An 18033-nucleotide genomic window follows, 5' to 3' on the forward strand; every position below is an offset into this window, starting at 1 on the left:
AGACCCTCAACAAGAGGCCAGGAGCCAGATGGTCCCTCCAGTGCTGTCCCTTCAGTCTTGATGGTTCTTGGGTCTCATGGTATGAAGCCTGGGCACACCCAGACCTGCCAGTTCACACCCTCCCTTCATCCATCCTCTTGGGCAGTTGTTGTGCGGTGGGAGGTGGCAGAGGCGGACAGTAATAAGCGTCAGGATTCCCCAGCTGTCCTCCAAGCTTTGCCAGCTCCGCCATCCTCTATTTGGTGCTGCCATTGGCAGGTGCTCCTGTGGGTTTGGGGTTTGCTGTGTCGGAGGAGGCTGGGCATTGTGAAGGAGAAAGGGAGGATGGGAACGGTAACTACCCCTTTGCTGTGTGTGCTAGAGAGGCACTGAGTCTCAGGGTTAAGACAGAGCTGGAAAGTTCAAGTCGTCTATCCTCCGCCCACAAGGAGTGCTCAGGCGAAAGAAGAGAAAAAGGATCTGTCCTACAGCAGCTCCCAGGTGAAGGGAGAAAACAAGACACTGGCCCATGAGGAATACCCAGTCTGATGGGGGAGACTAATCATACCATGAAGAAATGATGTCAGGCATTCAGGGAAATATACAAATAAGTGCAAAGTAACCTATGCATGTAATTTGAGAAGAGGAAATGGAGCAAATGCAGAAGCCAGGCAGTTCGTCAGAGAGGTAGCCCGGAGAAGGGTGGAAATGGTGTGAGGAGAGGTACTAGAATGGGCCCACCAGATGGCTGGGATGTCAAAAACAAGCTGAGGATTAGGAGCAGGGATGGATTTAGCCTGGCTGGAGGGATGGAGTCTTGGGGGCCTGGCTGAGAGGAGGAGTGGGTGTGGGGAGGCGGAAGAGATGACCCTCCGTCAGATCTCAGAGCCTGGAGAAGCTCTGGGCACCTCCAGTCATAGTGCGAACTTTCCTGAGTCTCTGCCCTGCTGTGAGATGGGTCTGGACTAAATGTTCTCTGAGTGTCCTCCCCATTCAGGGCTGAACCATAACTTGTCTGCAAAGCGGGTTCAAGCATCACCATCAGTGGTGTCTAACAGCCCTCCCTGGCCACTGAGCAGGGCTGGAGCGCAGAAGGGGCCTCAGCCCCCTATGTTAATCCCAGCTCTGGAGCATGAGGCACACAGCTGCAGAGTCCCCTGAGGATGAAGCCAGCAGAATTAGAGCCTTGTCTCTGCCACCACCTTCTTGTGTGACCTCAGGCAGCCCCTGCAGCCCTCTTTGGGCCCCACTGTGGGGCTGGAAGGGCCCTTTCCCTCCTGACCTTCTGCAATTCTAGAATGGCTTTCTTTCTCCTCCATTACAAATATTTCCAACAGCCCTCCTGTGGTTCCCGTGGGACAGGGGCACTGGGGCTGCTTCCATAGCTTCTGCAAGGTGGGAGGTGAGGGAAGCTGCCAGCGAGGAGAGTTGACAGGGAACAAAGGAAAAGCGGGCATGTCCTGGTAGCCAGCCTTCATGCTCTCATCTGTAGCAGAGCTGTATGGCCCGATCTCTGCCCTGAGGGTTGACCCCACCTGACAGACCCTTCCACATCCAGACACAGAAGAGGGGAAGGGGAGAGAGGGCAGAAGGGAGCTTAGAAGGTTGAAGATGGTGGAAAGTGGCAAGGGAAGGATCCCTCTTTCCTGCCTCCACCCTCCTCCACCCTTCTCCAAGAAGCAGAGAGCCCAGCCCACCCCTCCCCTGGTGGGATGCAATTCATCAACATTGACGGGAGTCTGGAAGATGTCAGGGGTGGGCCCGCCTGAGCCCACCCCCTCTACACAGACACACTTGCCCACCAAATCCTCCTTCCAAAGTCCCTCCCTCTCTAGGCTCAGTTCCAGAATCATCCCTTGTGGGATGGCATTCTGCCAAGGAAGGGGCAGGCCCCGTGGGGGTGGGAGAGCTTGAATCTTGTTAGCCCACTGGGCAGGGATCACATGTCCCAGCGATTGGGGAGAGAGGAGAGGAGAAGGAGGAAATAACGCTCAAGCAGCTGCAGCTCCTCAAGATCTTTAGTGATGCCAGGGCCACGGGGCGACCCTCCACCCCAGAAAACCCCACTCCAGGAAAACACGGCAAAGCATCAATCATACCTGGTGACAAAAGTGCAGCCATTGTCAGGAGACAGGAAACGGGCTCTGTGGGCACTGGGCACACAGGGCGCACGCATGCACACGCACTCCCTGCATGCTCACAGGGCACGCATTGTAAAGGCACAGTCTCTGAGCACTCTGCTCACACACTCGCCACACTCACAGGGTGCAAACATGCAGGCACACATACGCACACCCACCACACATGCGCACTTGCATATCTGCATGTGCACCCTGGCTATTGGAGCCACACAGCTCTAGTGCAGTAATAACCAGAGGCAGCTAATGGGAAGGTGGAGGTCACAGGGGTGGTGGCCAAACCCAGGCGTGCGCCCAATGGAGAGGGGCTGGAGTAAAGAGAGCAGCCCTCCAGACTCTAGTGTACCCATGGGGTCTCTGCAGAGAGGAACTGCTGCCCATCTGTATAAATGGCCTTCAGAGGTCCTTATTGGAATAAAAGCTTCTCAGAGGGAGGGGTGACCAGGAGCATATCTACTCCATACTTAAAATAATAAATAAACAGTCTCATGGCACTCAGAAGAATAGCCATTTGCATGCGAGCCAACACTGAGTTAATGACAAAGATTCTTGTCTGTTCATTAAAGCAGACTAGCGGGCTCTCTATGTGAAAACGCTTTGCAGTTAAAGGGACTATGTTATTAACTCTCATGAAATGATTTATTTGGGGCTGGTGCCAGGTGAGTTGCAACCTGGGAACAGAGGCCCTCATTCAGGGGTGCCCCTGGACTTCTGGGAGGAAAGGGGCAGAGATCCTGGAGAGATGATTAAAACCCTTCCTGTGGATGGAGAGAGACCTGTCGGAGGCTGGCTGGGGCAAAAGGGCACCTCAGGCAATTCAGGTTCCACCTGGCCTGGCCGTGGAAGGCAGCAGAATTGATTTCTCCCTGAGCTTCAGTTCCCTGTCTATGAAATGGGGATAAAATAGCACCTACCTCATAGGGTTCTTGTGAGGAATAAATGAGTTATTGCCTGTGAATAACAGAAAATGTCTGGCCCACATCTCACCTCAGTAAATGCAAGCTATTATTTTATCATTTTCCAAAGAAAGATGAATTTTCTAAAGGGATGTGACAGGGAGATCTGATCTGATCCTCCATCTGATACTCTAATTTTGAAAACATTTTTCATTTTTTGGTTTGGTGTTTAGAGGCAGGACTTCCTTCTTGAACTAAGTCAGCTCTCAGGGGTACTTTTGAGAAGATGTTAGAAGTACCCCAAAGAAAGATATTGATGCTTTGCTAATTTGGGGCAGGTGGAGTTCAAGCCATCAGTTTGACAATTCAAAAGAGAGCTTACTCTAAAGTGGTGTCAAGGGTAGCTACATTTAAAGCATCCTTCAAGACGGGTTCTTTCCTGGAATTATTCTAAAATAAGGGGTCTGAACTGAATCTTTCGTGTAGAGGGAAGGAGGCAAAATAAATTAATCTTCTTCGTCCAGGCGACACTAACTGGGATAGGAATGCTTAGGCGGGGCAGGCCCTGGACACTCAGCTATAGAACCAGGCCCTCAGCTAAGGCAGGCCAGGTAGCTTACAGGCCCTGCACAGCCCCACTCCCACTCCTCAATCAGGCACAGAGCTCCAAGGACCATGGCGGGCCTCAGCTTCTAGCCCAGCAGAGATGTCTATCTGCAGGGTGGAGCTAAGGCCCGGGCCCAGCAGCAGGGAGCCTACCGCAGCTGGCCTTTCTCTGGGCTGTGTTCACAAGCTGGCTGGCTGCCACCTCTCCGCACTCCATCCTTCCATTCCTCTCCTCTTCCAAGACCTGCATCTTTGTCCCCCTGAAGGGGCTGTGCACTGGGACAGGCACTACCAGACACACCAGCCTGGGCCCCTTCCAGAGGAAAGAGCTTCTGCAGTTGGGGCAACAGGGCAAGAGAAGAGAGAGAAGCCTATACCCTTTTCAGAGCTGGGTATCACCAGAAATTGCCACTGTCTCTGATGGCAGGGACTCTCTTTCCATGGCAAGACACCACCTGGGAGCAGCATGCCTCATCCATGGGCCTCATCTGCAAATGCTTACTCCTTGGGATTGATGCAGAGCAGGTGAGCCCAAAACTGGGGTTTAGCCCTGGAAGGTTCTTGGCTTTGCCCAGGAAAGAATTCAAGGGTGGGCCAGTAGTGTTAGACAGTGACTTCTACTGAAGTGGCAGAGGTACTGCTCTTTGCCAAGCAGGGCAACCCCATAGGCAGTGTGCCCAGAGTAGCAGCTCCAAGGCAGGGTGGCAGTCATATTTATACCCACTATTAATTATATGCAAATTAAGGGCAGGATAATGCAGAAATTTCTAGAAAAAGGATGGTAACTTCCAGGGCATTGGGTCGTTGCCACGAAAAGAGGCAGTAACTTCTGGGTGTTGCCATGGCAATGGTAAACTGGCAAGGCACACCGGTGGGCATGTCTTATGGAATGGTGCCTCCCTTTCCACCATGCCAGTTAACCACCTCCTCCCCTCCCCATCCCTGTTTTAGTTAGGCTCAATTCAGTCCAGTGTCTGAGCCCAACCTCCAGAGTCAAGTCCCACCTCCTACCTCAGGATGATGAGCCTCCTGGGAGGGCTGCAGTCCCTGGTCTTGGGGGTGTCCACCTGTATGTTCAAGGAGATTCACAGACTTCGGCCAAGGCTGCCAGATCCCAGGGCAGGACCCAAAAGCTGTCTTCTGTTTGTCTCCTCCCACACCCATTGGCCCCTGAAGACAGTTTTGTGGAAACTCACATCCTGAAGCTTTGATCCAGGACTGGAGGACCAGTGGGAAAAGCCAGTGATCCTATTCTTGCTTGGCTATCCCCTCCTCAGAGGGCCCTTCTCTGACTCCTCCACCCAAAATAGCAGCCCTGAGTCACTCTCCATCCCTCCAGCTTGTGCCTTTGTCCTGCCTGCGCCCATCCCCACCTGACGTCCGATTTTGTTAAATTCTCTGTGTCTCCCCCACTAGGGTGAAGGGCTCCACGAGGACGGAAACCTTGTTTTAGTCAACACTGTATCCCTGCATGTGGCTCAGGGCATGGCACACAGGAGGAGCTTCATACGTGTGTTTAATTCTGAGTTGGTGGGGATGTGAGAAGGGGCAGAGGCTCCACTCACAGGGAGCTGGATGGCCCACTGAGCATCACAGGCTGGTGTGCACCATCAGTGAGCATCTCCCTCTTGGGTGGAAAGGGAGCCCAACATAGTAAGCTCCTGGGGCCCAAGGCCTCCAGCCCAGCATGCCAGTTTCATCCTGGGTTGCCCTGGGCCTGTGAGGTAGCTGAGAGCACTCCCAGGCTGAGGGGGGCCCACCACCCCATCGCCAACAATCCAATGACAGTCAGCCATTAGCTGGGGGTAGTAGGAGAACGGTGGGGTGGGAGACTCACAAGCAGGGACTCTTTCCTGGTCAGAAGCACTGGGAAGCAAGTGCATGGCCGAGGGGAGGGCACGGGTTATGGAGTCTGAATTCAAACCCTGGAGAAGGGCTCTAACTGGAGGTTTGTGAAGGATGTCAGGGAGTCCACAGCTCCCTGAAATGATTCACAAAGGGAATGTGGGTGTGCGCACTTGCACACTGACTTTTCTGAATTGGATTCATTTCTCAAAGTGGCCTTGACACTGAACATATTGAAAACTTGAGGTAAGGTATAGAACTGTACTTAAGTCACAGCCCAGGCCCTCTTAACCCCTCCTCCCCGCTCCAGGGTCCCAGCTGGAATCCCGCCCTAGGTCACACCTGAAGGGGGATCCTTTTAACGTAAACAAGGCCACTCACTTGCCTCAGCAGGCAGTGGAAGTTACCACCAAAATAAAGTGAAATAAAATCTCTAACCCCAACTAGCCCATAATGCATTTCCAGACAATGTGGATATGAATTGGTGCATGATGATTCTGTTTGGGATACTCTGTACTCCCCGTCCTTCTGCCGGAAGGAAATGAATGTGCAACAGCTTAATTTATCCTTCGCTGGGAACCCATGGAGGCTGGGAGGCAGCTCCTCCGGGGTCCAATCAACCCAGTAGAGGATTCCTGCTTATCCTAACCTGCCCACAACCCACAGTCTCTGGGCAGGCATGGCAGGAGCCGAGCTCTACACCCAGACTGGGAGAACCCCTGCATTTGATTGCTCAGGCTCAGCCTCCTGTAAAAAGACCTGGACAACCTTCTCACCCAGACAGCTTTCCAGGGGTTGGGGGAGGGTCAGGGAAGGAATGAAGTCTGATGGGTAAATAGATGGGAAAGGCTTTAGTAAGGTTCAAAACTTTCTTCTGGACAACATAAGGAGAACTCATGCTGGCAAGAGGAGAAATCTAGACCCCCAGAAAAGACCCAGAGGCAGGAGGGGCCTGGGAAATTTTAGAAAATCACAAAGATTCTCCCAGTGAGCTCAGTGAGCAAGCTGGAAATGGCAGGAGAGGAGAGACAGGGCAGGTAGGCAAGGCGGTCCTAAGGGTCTGGACTTTATCCTGACCCAGAGTGTACCAGGAGAGACTTTTCCAAAGAGAGTGGCTCAAGAAGATTAGACCAATACGTTTTAGAACAACAGATATGATGCAGGAAAAAGGCGGAAGGACAGGGACTAAATGAGATGAAGCTATGCTAGGTGTTAACTGAAGCCAGGAATGGAAATACTTTCCCAAACAGCTTTCTCAGGATTCCCAAATCCCTCATTTCAATTCCTCGACAAGATTTCCTGACATGCAGGCTTCCAAGAGTCTCTCTGCCCTGGGACAGACAGGTCATCTAGCAAGAAGAAAGGACTTTGAAGTTCAACAGGGTTGGATTTGAATCTTGGTTCTTCACCTTATTTCTTGCATGTGAATTTGAGTCAGAATCTGTTACCTAATCTGTAAAATGGCGCTGAAGTTGGCTTTTTCTAAAGATGGTTGTGGAGACCAATGATCTTTTCCATACAGTCTAAGCCACATAATAAGTGCTCAATAAATAGTGAACATGAATACCTTGTCTTTAAATTCCCAGCATGTGCTTGTTAGTCTGGAATCACCAATCCCTAGTACTGGGAGGAATCCATCCCAATATTGGAAGAAACAAGATCCAGAGCAGTAGAGTGACTTTTCCAAAGTCTAGAGTTTTATTAATAAAGGGGCTGGGATTCAAATCCAGCTCTCCTAACCACTGTTCCATCTTCCATCTTCCCAGTAGCCTCACTCCTGGGCAGACTTGGCCTTTGGGTGCTTCAGTGAAAGGACCACCCTTCATCATGCTTTAAGACTGTGAGGATGTCAGGTCTGTAGCCAATGCCTTCTCTTCGCCTCTGCCCAGATCACAACCTCATCGTCTCCCTGCCTGGGAGCATCTGTTTCCAAGTGCCCTCAATGCCCCCAGGCCTGGAGGAGCAGAACAAGGCTGGGACTGCGCAGTGGCATGGGTGGATCTTGGGGGAGGGAAAGGGCTGCATCGAGGAAGGGAGAGATGCTAAATGTTCGCCCTGTCACCACTCTCTCCTCTGGGCCCCAGCGCAGGGCTGAGGGATGGGCCTGTGCTCTGTCAGCAGCCCCGGTCCACGATGGATGTGGAACCTGGGAGGATGGTGTCAGCAGCACTTGGTGAGATTCATTTTCCCACTGCTATGGGAGAAAAATGTGGCCTTCGTGTCATCCATCTGCTCCGCAGCGAAGTGGTAAACAGGCAAGCCTTGCAGAGAGCAGCCTGGAGCCCAGCCCAGCTCGCAGTTTTCCTACAGGGCTGGGAGGCTGGGAGGCTGGGACAAAGCACTGTATCCATGTCCCTGGGCCCACGATGGCAGGGCTTCTTGGGGAGGACCCACCGGCTGGGAGCCTTTGGCGCTGCCACGTGCACCTCCAAGAACCAAAAGTTAGAAAGTCAGGTGGGTCGTGATTCCATATCCAATTCATTCTCACCTCTCAGATGGATTCCAGAGAAAAATGGCTGGGATCCCCTGAAGTTCCCGAAGCCGGCCCCTCTGCTCAGGCTGTTTCTCTCTCCGTATCAGTCTTGGAATCCTTCCCATGACCAGCCCACAAGTCACTTCCTCCAGGATCCGTCCCAGATCCTCCCAGCCCGATCTCAGTGTTCCTAGTGGTTCTCTTACCTTTGGATTGGGCTTTAGGTAGTTGAATAGCTTTTATCCCACCTCCACCCCCCAGAGACATTTCTGAACCGCCTCCCTGTCAGCTTCACCAGTAGTGAGTTATCTGCATTCCAGCTCAATCAAGGACTAGGCCGGAACACAAAGAAAGCCAAAGCTCACCCTTTCCCCCCAAATCAGAGGCCACCTCCTAGAAGACAGCGTCAAATACTCTTGTCAAATAAATGCAGTGTGCTTCCAGGAAAGCAACTAGGACACCTCCAGGGGAGTTGACTCGTCCGTTTCCTGACACTCCCCATCACCTCCTCCCTTCCCCACCATCACGTCTTTCTATAAAACCTTTCTCGGGTCCTTGCCAATCCCTCCATCTATTCTCTGCAATGTCAAAGCACTTTCATGCCTGCTTGCCCTCTTGTTCTCAGGCCTCATTGGCTAAGAAGGGTTGGTTGCTGCTGTCATGATTTCCCATCTTACAGATGGAGAAACTGAGGCCAGTGCAGAGATGAGTCTTTCCCTAAGTGACAAGAAGGCAACACTAGGATTAGGACTGGATGGATTCAATTCAAAGCCTCAGAAGCAGTCCCTTTCCACATTTGTAATGTTCCCAGAACCAGCATAAGGCCCCTGTTGGATCTTCTACTCTGTTTCCCCACCCCTTGTTCTCCCCAGGATAATGACCACACCCTCTTACCCAGCCTCCCTGCCCAGCTCTCCCCATGTACAGCCTTTAGCTGCAGAGTCATCTTTCTAATCTGTCTCTGATCCTGTCACCCTTCAAGGAGGCTGCCTTCCTCCCTTTCCCCTGCCCCTTATAGGTGTCCTTTAGGGGAGTGCAGAGATGACATTTATGCCACCCCAGGTGGGTGGCCCTTGCGGGTGCTTTCAGTCTGCTCCATGGAACACCAGAGCCCTCCCCACTTCCAGGACTCTCTGAGGAAATGGGAAGGACGACTCATCCATCCAGTGATATACACCAGACTCTGTTCAAAGCCCTGGTCTTGTCGCCACCTCTTATCCCCCAGACCTCCTGCCCCATGGTTCACCAGGAGAAAGGGCACGTAGAGGACAATCAGGAGGCCTGAATCGATCCTTCGCCTTCAATGCCCCTCTTTAGCCAGAGGCCGCAGAGACCATGGGGAGGCAAAGATGAAGATCGCAACCCAGCCCAGCCCCCAGGGCTCACCCCCCATCCCATGTGACATTGGACAAGCCCCTTTCCCTCCCTGTCTGTTAAGCAAGAGAGGAATCCAGATCTTAACTTGGGGAGGGGACATGGATCCCTTACACACCATACGGCGGGGTGGTTGATGCAATGACTGCTTCCTCACCATGGATTCCCCTTAAAGCTCCATGGAGGCCACTTTTAGATGCCTTTTCTAGTTTCTGCATCCCCCAAACAGGCCAAGAAAAAGCAGTCCCTCCCTGTCCCCTGGCAGCCAGCTCCGGAATAGGCTAGGGGAGGGGGCGTTTCACCTCTCTTCCCTCACATGGGGTGTTAGTGGAGCCAGGAGGGCCATTACTCACTGCGCCAATCTCTTGCTCCAGTGCCGGCCCAACCCCCTCCCCTCCTCCGGAGAACAAAATTAAAAGAAATTTGTCCTCCAGCGAGGACAGCTCATCTCTCTCGCCCCCAGCTCTCAGCAGGCATGGCTGGGTGAGAGCCTGGGAAGGACCCTGGAGACCACCCTCCAACTTGGCAGTCTACCTGGGTTCTCCTGCTCTCAGCATCTCTTCAATACTCAGCCCCTCCCTCCAGCCCTCTCCTCCCATCCCACTTTCAGCCCAGGAACATTTTAAATGAATTCAATTTAAAACTTTAGAAGCAATCCCTTCCCACATCTTTAAAGTTCACGGCCCCAGCATCAGACTCATTTGTTCGAGCTTTCATTCAACAAGGAGCTCAGTCTGTCACCTCTCTGCTAAAGCATCCAAGCTGAATTGTGGCACTCTAGTTGGAAGTCCTAGAATAAGCACTTCCTCGAGCACCCTGTCTTCGGGATGAGGGCCTGAGCTCTGGCATCTCTGCCTCTCCCACCGGGCTGTGAACCACTCGAGGGCACACACCCTCTGGATTCATTTTCTAACTCTCTACCTGTGCCTGGCATACAGTATGTGCCATGGATGGCTGACTGCCTCTGCTGATTGGGGATCCACTATGTGCCCAGCACTGTGTAGGCCCAAAGGGCTGGCCAAGAACAATGCATCTAGTGGAGGTGACAGATGCAGAAACCAACAAAATGCTGCTCTGACCATCAGCACAACAAGGTGAGCAGCCCCCACCCACGTGCTGTGTTCTTTATCCACTTACCCACAACTCCAGCCTCGTTGGCCACACTCTCTAGAGCTGAATCAGGCCCCCCAGGCAGATGAGGAGTCCAGCTCTCCTAGATTCCACCACTGTCATCACCACCACTCTCCAGAACATTGGGGACAGAAGAGAGAGCTTAGCGCAAGCTCTGCACCTTGAGAGGAGAGTAGGAAATTCTCTCTGGCTGTTCTTATAAAGGATAGGGAGGGCCTGGCAAAAAGGGGAAGCAAAGAGAACCATTCTCTCACTCTGCCCCTGACCACTGGCTTACTTTGGTTAGAGGATATTATCCCAAATGCGATGGGGACAGCAAACTCACTACAGAAAACAGCTGTAGCCCTCAGAATGCATTTGGAGGAGCTGCTTTGGGAGATCTTCCCAGCTCCCTGGGTCTCCTCCTTTAGGGAGCTTGCAACGACGGCAGAAGTCTAGACAGACTCCCCATTGCACATTCGGTCTCAGTTCAAGGGGGTTCAAGGAGGAGAACTACTCAGATCTAGGCAAAAGGGGCCCCTGCCCGGAGTTAACAAACTTTCTCAAAGGACCAGAAATAAATATTTCAGGCTTGCAGGCCATCCAGGCCCTGTTAAAACTACTCTGCCCTTGTACCTCAACAGCAGCCACAGACAATATCTGGACAAATGGGTCTGGATATGCTCCGATAGGACTTTCTAAAAACAGGCAGCTCTCTGCTGGAACTCACACACACCACACAAACACACCCTTAAAGAACATGGGGTGCCTCCAGTCACTCAGAATTATTACGTTCCAAGTTATATGGAGATCCTCATTTTAACAAAATTGGTGTTAAATTTTAACCAATTAAACACAATGGCAAGAAAAATAAATTTTATGGAGTAATAATTTAAGCATTAAGTACATCTATTTTTGTGTAATTTTTATTATTCTTTTTTGAGATAGGGTCTCACTCTGTCACCCAGGCCGGAGTGCAGTGTCACGACAACAGCTCACTGCAGACTTGACCTCCCAGACTCAAGCAATCCTTCTACCTCAGCCTCCCTAGTAGCTGGGACTACAGGCGCATACCACCATGCTCAGATAATTTTTGTGGAGACGGGTTTTTGCCATGCTTTCCAGGCTAGTCTCAAACTCTTAGGCTCAAGCAATCTACCTGCCTCAGCCTCCCAAAGTGCTGAGATTACTGGCATGAGCCACCGTGCCTAGCCAATTTTTCTGTGATTTTTAACACCAATTTATTCTAAATTTCTCATGATTCTGACATCATTAAGGCTTTTGTTGTACTTGAGGTATAATTTACATACAGTGAAATGCCCTTATTTTAAGTATACAGTTGAATGAGTTTCGCTCAGTGTGTACACCATGCCAACATTCCAGTCTAAATAAAAGATAACTGCATTGTCCCAGGAAACACCTCATACTCCTCGTCAGTTAAACTCACCTCAGAGGCAACTGCTTTTCTGATCTCTATCCCCCTAGATTCATTTTGCCTGTTCTTGAACTTCATATAAACGGGATCAAGCATTATCTAGTCTCTTAGGTCTGGCTTCTTTTATGTGCCTTTCTATTATTACTCATCTAAACATCAGCAGCCCGTGACAGAACACCAGGACACGTACAGGAAAAATTTAATTCAGTTGTCTTCAATATTTGCCACCAAAGCTTTATACATATTTTTCAATTTTGTCATTATGAAGGTATACTTGCCAAGGGAGATTGATAAAACATATTTTGTTTACCAATCTGCTTGCTGAATTAATGACTTGTAGGTATTTAGACATGTGGTATGTGAGTCTCCCTTCTGCACTTTGCCCTGGGCCCCACAGATGGTAGGTAGGCATGGGCTGGCCAAGGAGGGAGAGAGAACAGAGGCCAGGGCTGCAGAATAGCCTCCACCTTCCAGCCCAGGAGCCTGGCCTGGGAGAGCGGGGCAGAGGAAGAAGCCCTGGGGTGCCAAGCTGAAACAGGCACTATCCATTCAATTAACAAATCTTTATTGAGCATCTAGTATCTGCCCACAGTGTGCTAAGTTTTAGGATTACAATGAGGAAAAAGTAAATAAAAAGACATCCCCTCTGGCCTCATGGAGCTTACAAATTAGAAAGAAGAGACAGATATTAATCAAATAGTCACATCCACAAGGAAGAAAACTTACAGGATCCAGCACAAATTTCCTTGACTGATATTCAGGCCTTTATTCTTGGTGCCTTCGGTGCTGGAGATGCCCTTCTCACTCTTGCACCTACAGAAGTCCATATTCATTCAGCAAGGCCTGGCTCCAAATGCCCCACCCTGAGAAACCTACCCTGTCATCTGAATTTGAAGCCCCTTCCCCTGAGTTCCCATAGCACCATCCTGTCACCCCTGTTATCTTGTGCATCATGTTAGGTGGGCACCTTTGCCTCTGCATCTGTCCCTCCCACTGAGAGGTCTCTGGTATGGGGGTGTGGGGATGAACAAAGAGGTGATGTGCTTTAAGGCCTGCTTTTTTTTTTTTTTTCAAGGCAGGTTCTCACTCTGTTGCCCAGGCTAGAGTGCGGTGGCGCAATCACGGCTCACTGCAGCCATGACCTCCCAGGCTCATGTGATTCTTCCACCTCAGCCTCCTAAGTAACTGGAACCATAGGTGCACACCACCACTCCCAGCTGATTTTTTATGTTTAATTTTTTTTTGTGGAGATGATGTCTCACTATATTGCCCAGGCTGGCCTTGAACTCCCGGGCTCAAGCGATCCTCCCACCTTGGCCTCCTGAAGTGCTGGAATCACAGGCATGAGACACCGTGCCTGGAAAGGCCTGCATTTGAGGCCTGGCTCTACCACCTCAAAGCCCTATGGGTTTGCCCAGGTGAATTCTCATCCCTGAGTCTGCTTCCTGATCTGCACAATGGAAACAATGCTAGTTACTCCATACCGTTTTTGTGAAGATTAACTACGTCTACAAGCACATACAAACACTGAGTGGGTTAGTCTTCACACACACACACATTCCTCCCCTATTCATCTGCAAGGTCCAGGTCCTGCTGCAAAAAGATTTGTCCGCCCTCACCTGGCCCTGTAGCCCCTGCATCCAGGGCTCAGGGTGCCTCAAAGCAGATAGACAGCTAGGGCAGGGATGGAGAGGGACAGAGACAAGCTGAAGGCTCAGGGTCCCCAGGTTCCCTGGCTGGCAGAGCAACTGGGTGAATTGGTCCCCACCTGTAACGTGCCTGAGGGTAGGAAGAGGTGGCTCAGAGCCAGCTGCTACGGTGGACCCTGTGTGGTGACAGAACAGGTTCAGAGCAGCTGGGATCCAGGTGGGGACTGCCAGGAACAGGCCCAGGATGCTGGACTGGGGCCCAGAGCTGCTTTCCAAGGCCCATTTTCTCCCTATTCCCAGAGTGTGGCCACCACGCTGCCAACAGTCCTGGCAGCCCCCAGCCCCTCTGTTTCCAAAGCAGCCTGACATGTTGCCAAGCCAGCTACCAGCGGGCTGAGGTGTCCCTGCCTGAGCTCTGAGAGTAATACCCTTCATCCCTTTCATCACCAAGCTCCAGGCTCTCAAATACAATCACGAGTGGCCCTGGAGCTAAGTCCCCACCCCCAGACAGAGAAGGCAGGACGGAGTCCTCATCTTGAACTCTCTGCTTCCTCTCTGGAGCTTCCTTTGACCTGGCTGGTGCTTCCTCTCTTCTCACTTATAAAAAGGAAAGAGTAAGCTCTGTGATCCTATCTCCCACAACTCTGTGACTGTAAAATAAGACGACTCAAGGGGATACGTTTTACACACGGGCCAACTTACTATGTGACCTAAGTCAACGTGTTGCCCTTCTCTGTGCCTTAGTTTATATGAGGCAGCACTAGGACAAAGCTAATATAGTGCTCCCTGACCCTATCTCAGAGAAAAAGGAGAGCACTTCTTAGCAGGCATCAAGTTTTCTTTTTTCTCCTTAGAGAAATCAAGGTGGCTTGATTTCCACCTCCCATCTCCATCTGTCCAGGGAGGGTTCCCAAGTCCTGGAAGAAGTCCAGAGGGCTCCTGTACAGAAAGATAAGTCCCCAACCAGAGCCCAGCTCCCCTACCAGCAGCCAGGCTCAGCTGGGCTCCTTCTGCCCCCCCCCATGCCAATTATCACTGGCCCTGGGCAGCTCCTCCTGGCAGCTCAGACCTCCACACCTTGCCCAGCTGAGTATCTCCTCCTATCATTCCTTCCCTGCTCCTCCACACCTGTCATCATTTTTCCAAAATCATTTCATCTAATAGGGATTCGTCAACAGCCTGCTAAGGCCCAGGCACTGAACTAGGCATGGGGATACCACATAAATGAGACACAGTCCAACTTCACGGGGCATGTGGCCAGAATTTACCCCCAGTGAGCCCAGAAAGATGTGCTTCCTTACATGTGTATACCAATAGTCAACATTTATTTAGAGATTAGCAGGTTCCAAGGACAGAGCTGAGGGATTTAAAAGGATCATCTCCTTGAACCATCTCGGCACATCTGTGCCCTACAGACACACAGTGCACTGCACAGTGGGGCTCTGCCCTAACACTGATGGTGGGGAAACCAAGGCTGGGTAGAGGCTGTCCAGTGCAAAAACAAAAATGTGGGGTCTCTCTGATATCCTTCCCCGTTCCCTGGATCCTTGCCCTACTGTCTTTCACATCCCAACTTTATAATAAAGCAAATAAGTCTGGCCCATGAGATACAGACACTGAGGCTCAGAGAGGCTATTTCTTGCTCAAGGTGGCAATGTCTAATGGGGGCAGAGCCAGAGTTCAGACCCGGTGTGTCGGGCATTAAGTCACTTACTCTTCGCCTACTACCTTATACCATGACCACAGCTGGGCAATGAGGAGCCACCAAGTATGCCTGGGAAGATCTAAGAATGCTGAGGTGACTTTCAGACAAGGATGGACCTTGGTAGGTGAATAAGGCTTTGACAGGCAGACAAGGAAGAAAAGGCATTCCATGCAAGGGATAGCGTGGGCAGAGGCACAGTGGCATGGGAGTGCCTGGTGGGTCTGGGGAACACCAGGCTCTTACGTATGGGCAGACCCAAGGAGAAGCCAGAAGGAATGGGGAACATGCAAATTTTCTCATCTCACCTTTTCTTTATAAGTGAGAGGCTGAGGCCCAGGAGGGCTCCACCCACCAAGGCCAGGTTGCCAGGTTGGGACTTCCACTCTCAGATCAAACTACCTTTCTGTCTCTCCCCTCTTTCCTCCCTTCTTTGCCTTTTCTCCCTGTTCTCCTTCACTCTCTGCAAACCTTTCCTCCCTCCCCTCTCCCCTGCCTGCTACTAGAACCACCCGCAGGAGGTTCCCAACCTTCTGCCACCACCAAGGCTCCTCCCCTTTCTGTATCCCCAGCCTCCTAGACCTGGCCTTCCATTTGCTTCCCCACTACCTCTGACGGGCTTTACCCATAATGCAGAGGGTGGAGTGAGGTTGTGGGAATGATTTTCCTAGTCTGTGTACAGGGCTCAGGCCACCAACTGCTCACCCACAGGTAAGATACAAGTCTCAGATTAGCCACTCACTTCAGCTGCTTCCTGATCATGCACAGGTACCCAGTGCCCTGCAGGAGTGCACTGTGCCCTAGCACTGGGAGTGGGCAAGCCAAGCCTGGGTAGAGGCTGCCCAGTGCAAAAACAAAAATGTGAGGTCCCTTCTGATGGCTCCCTCCCTTTCCTTGCCCCTTGCCTTGCTGACATTCCTGTCCCAACTTTATCATAATGCAAATAATTCTAGTCCATAAAAATGCAAATTGTCTGCAGAGGAATGCAATTGATTGTTGTCCTGTGGATGCTGACTAGATCACCAGGCTTTGCATCTATCTCTCTGTAATTTCATGTCAGCATACCGTATCTGACTATATATGGGAGGTACCTGGAATTCTGCTTTGAACAGGTTGTAATATCTCATGGAGTCCCTCACTAATTAATGAGTTAAATGCAATCTTTAACACATGTTCATTTTATTTCCATATGAGAGTCATGATTGTACTTTTTCAAAATCAATTATTATGTAATGCTCCCAAGATGGCGGTGGCCAGCTTTCATCTGGAAACTGAGATGGTTGGGATTATGGACAAGGTGCCCGCAGTGGCAGGGGTGTGCACCCCAATGTCTGGCTGGCCCAGCACTGCTGCTCCTAGGTAATTGCTCCCTTGCTATCATCCCTCCCTTGATGAAGTATTTGCTTCACAAAAATTTCTTTTTTTTTTTTTCAAACAGGAGTGGAAAGACTTCCATGTTCCCCCCTGAAGGGAGGCCTCAGCCCCACAGTCTGAGCAGAAAAGGGCTTTTCTCTTCCTAGTCATACCTAGCCCTTGAGTCTCACAGAGGAGGGCTCTAGAGGCCAGAAAATGGGGACTCACAACCTTCTGCTGGGGGTCCTCAGTCAGCCATTCATTCAAGCAGCACTAACCGAGCACCTACTAGGTGCCAGGTGCGCTGAGAATAGAGTCCAAGCAGAAAGGCTCCCCGCTCTGGTCTCTCTCACCTTCCCTTGGTCTTGACTCACGACCCATGGCCCAACTGGCCCTGGCTTCAAGTGGGGCCTTATGGAACCAGAGAGGCCCTCTGTGCCAACCCCATCCCTCCCAGCAAACCTGGCCATAGGTCCTCCCATGGGAAGCAGGGCTCCCACAGGACTCCCAGGAGCTGACCCACCTCACTGACCACCCTCCTGCCCCCAAAGGAAAGCTTTCTCACATGGCGCCTACCTCCCCAGAGAGGAAATCATCACCTTTTTCCAGCAAAGGTCCCTTTAGAGTCTCCCATAATAATTCAGTAAAAAGAGCACTGGGCGGGAGCAAAGTTCGAATCCTGGCTCTTCCACCAATTACTCTCTGTGTGACCACTCCAATTTCCCATATGGAGGATGGGGACCACAGTACAATAGCCCCTACCTGATAAGGTTGTGAACATTCAGTGGGACCATGTAAAACATCTGAGCATAAGCCCAGCACACAGTAAACTCTGAATAAACGCTGGCTGCTATTATAGAGATTATTAATTAGTAAACCCCACCCCCAGCCCCCATAAAAGGCTACGTGAGGTCAGGGCTGTTAATTTCATCTCATAAAGTAACAAATTGAGGTCCAGATGACAAGGAGATTCCAAAATGTCTCTAAATGTAAGGTCGAGTACAAAGCCAGAAAACAAGAACCTGGGGGCACCCCACCTCCACCTCCACCCCCACCACTACCACCAATTTGAATTCCTCTCACCAATTCCTGGGGAAGGATGGGACCACTGAATGGGTAGATGGGTAGGGAGGAGGAGGCTGGCCACAAAGGCCTGGGTACCCCAAATCCCAGGAGTCCTGTGCCCAGTTTGCTGTATCCCCCTTGGAGTAGTTGAGGGGTCACGTAGGCAGCACAATCCTCCTGAGACTTCAGCTTGGAGCTCCAGGCACTCCCACCGGGGCATATGGAGGGTGAGAGGCCTCTCCACCTGGGGCTCCCCATCCCCATCCCAATCCTGCACTCTCTGGGCTGCAGCAGCTAGCAGGGAGCAACAAGCAGGTGTCCTGGGAGGCAGGTAATGTGAAAGACTTCATGCTTCATGGAAGTTCATTAAAGAGCTATTAGAGGCTCCACTGCAGCCCTGCAGATGGA

This window comes from Symphalangus syndactylus, chromosome 20 (assembly GCF_028878055.3).
Source record: "Symphalangus syndactylus isolate Jambi chromosome 20, NHGRI_mSymSyn1-v2.1_pri, whole genome shotgun sequence".
Taxonomy (NCBI): domain Eukaryota; kingdom Metazoa; phylum Chordata; class Mammalia; order Primates; family Hylobatidae; genus Symphalangus; species Symphalangus syndactylus.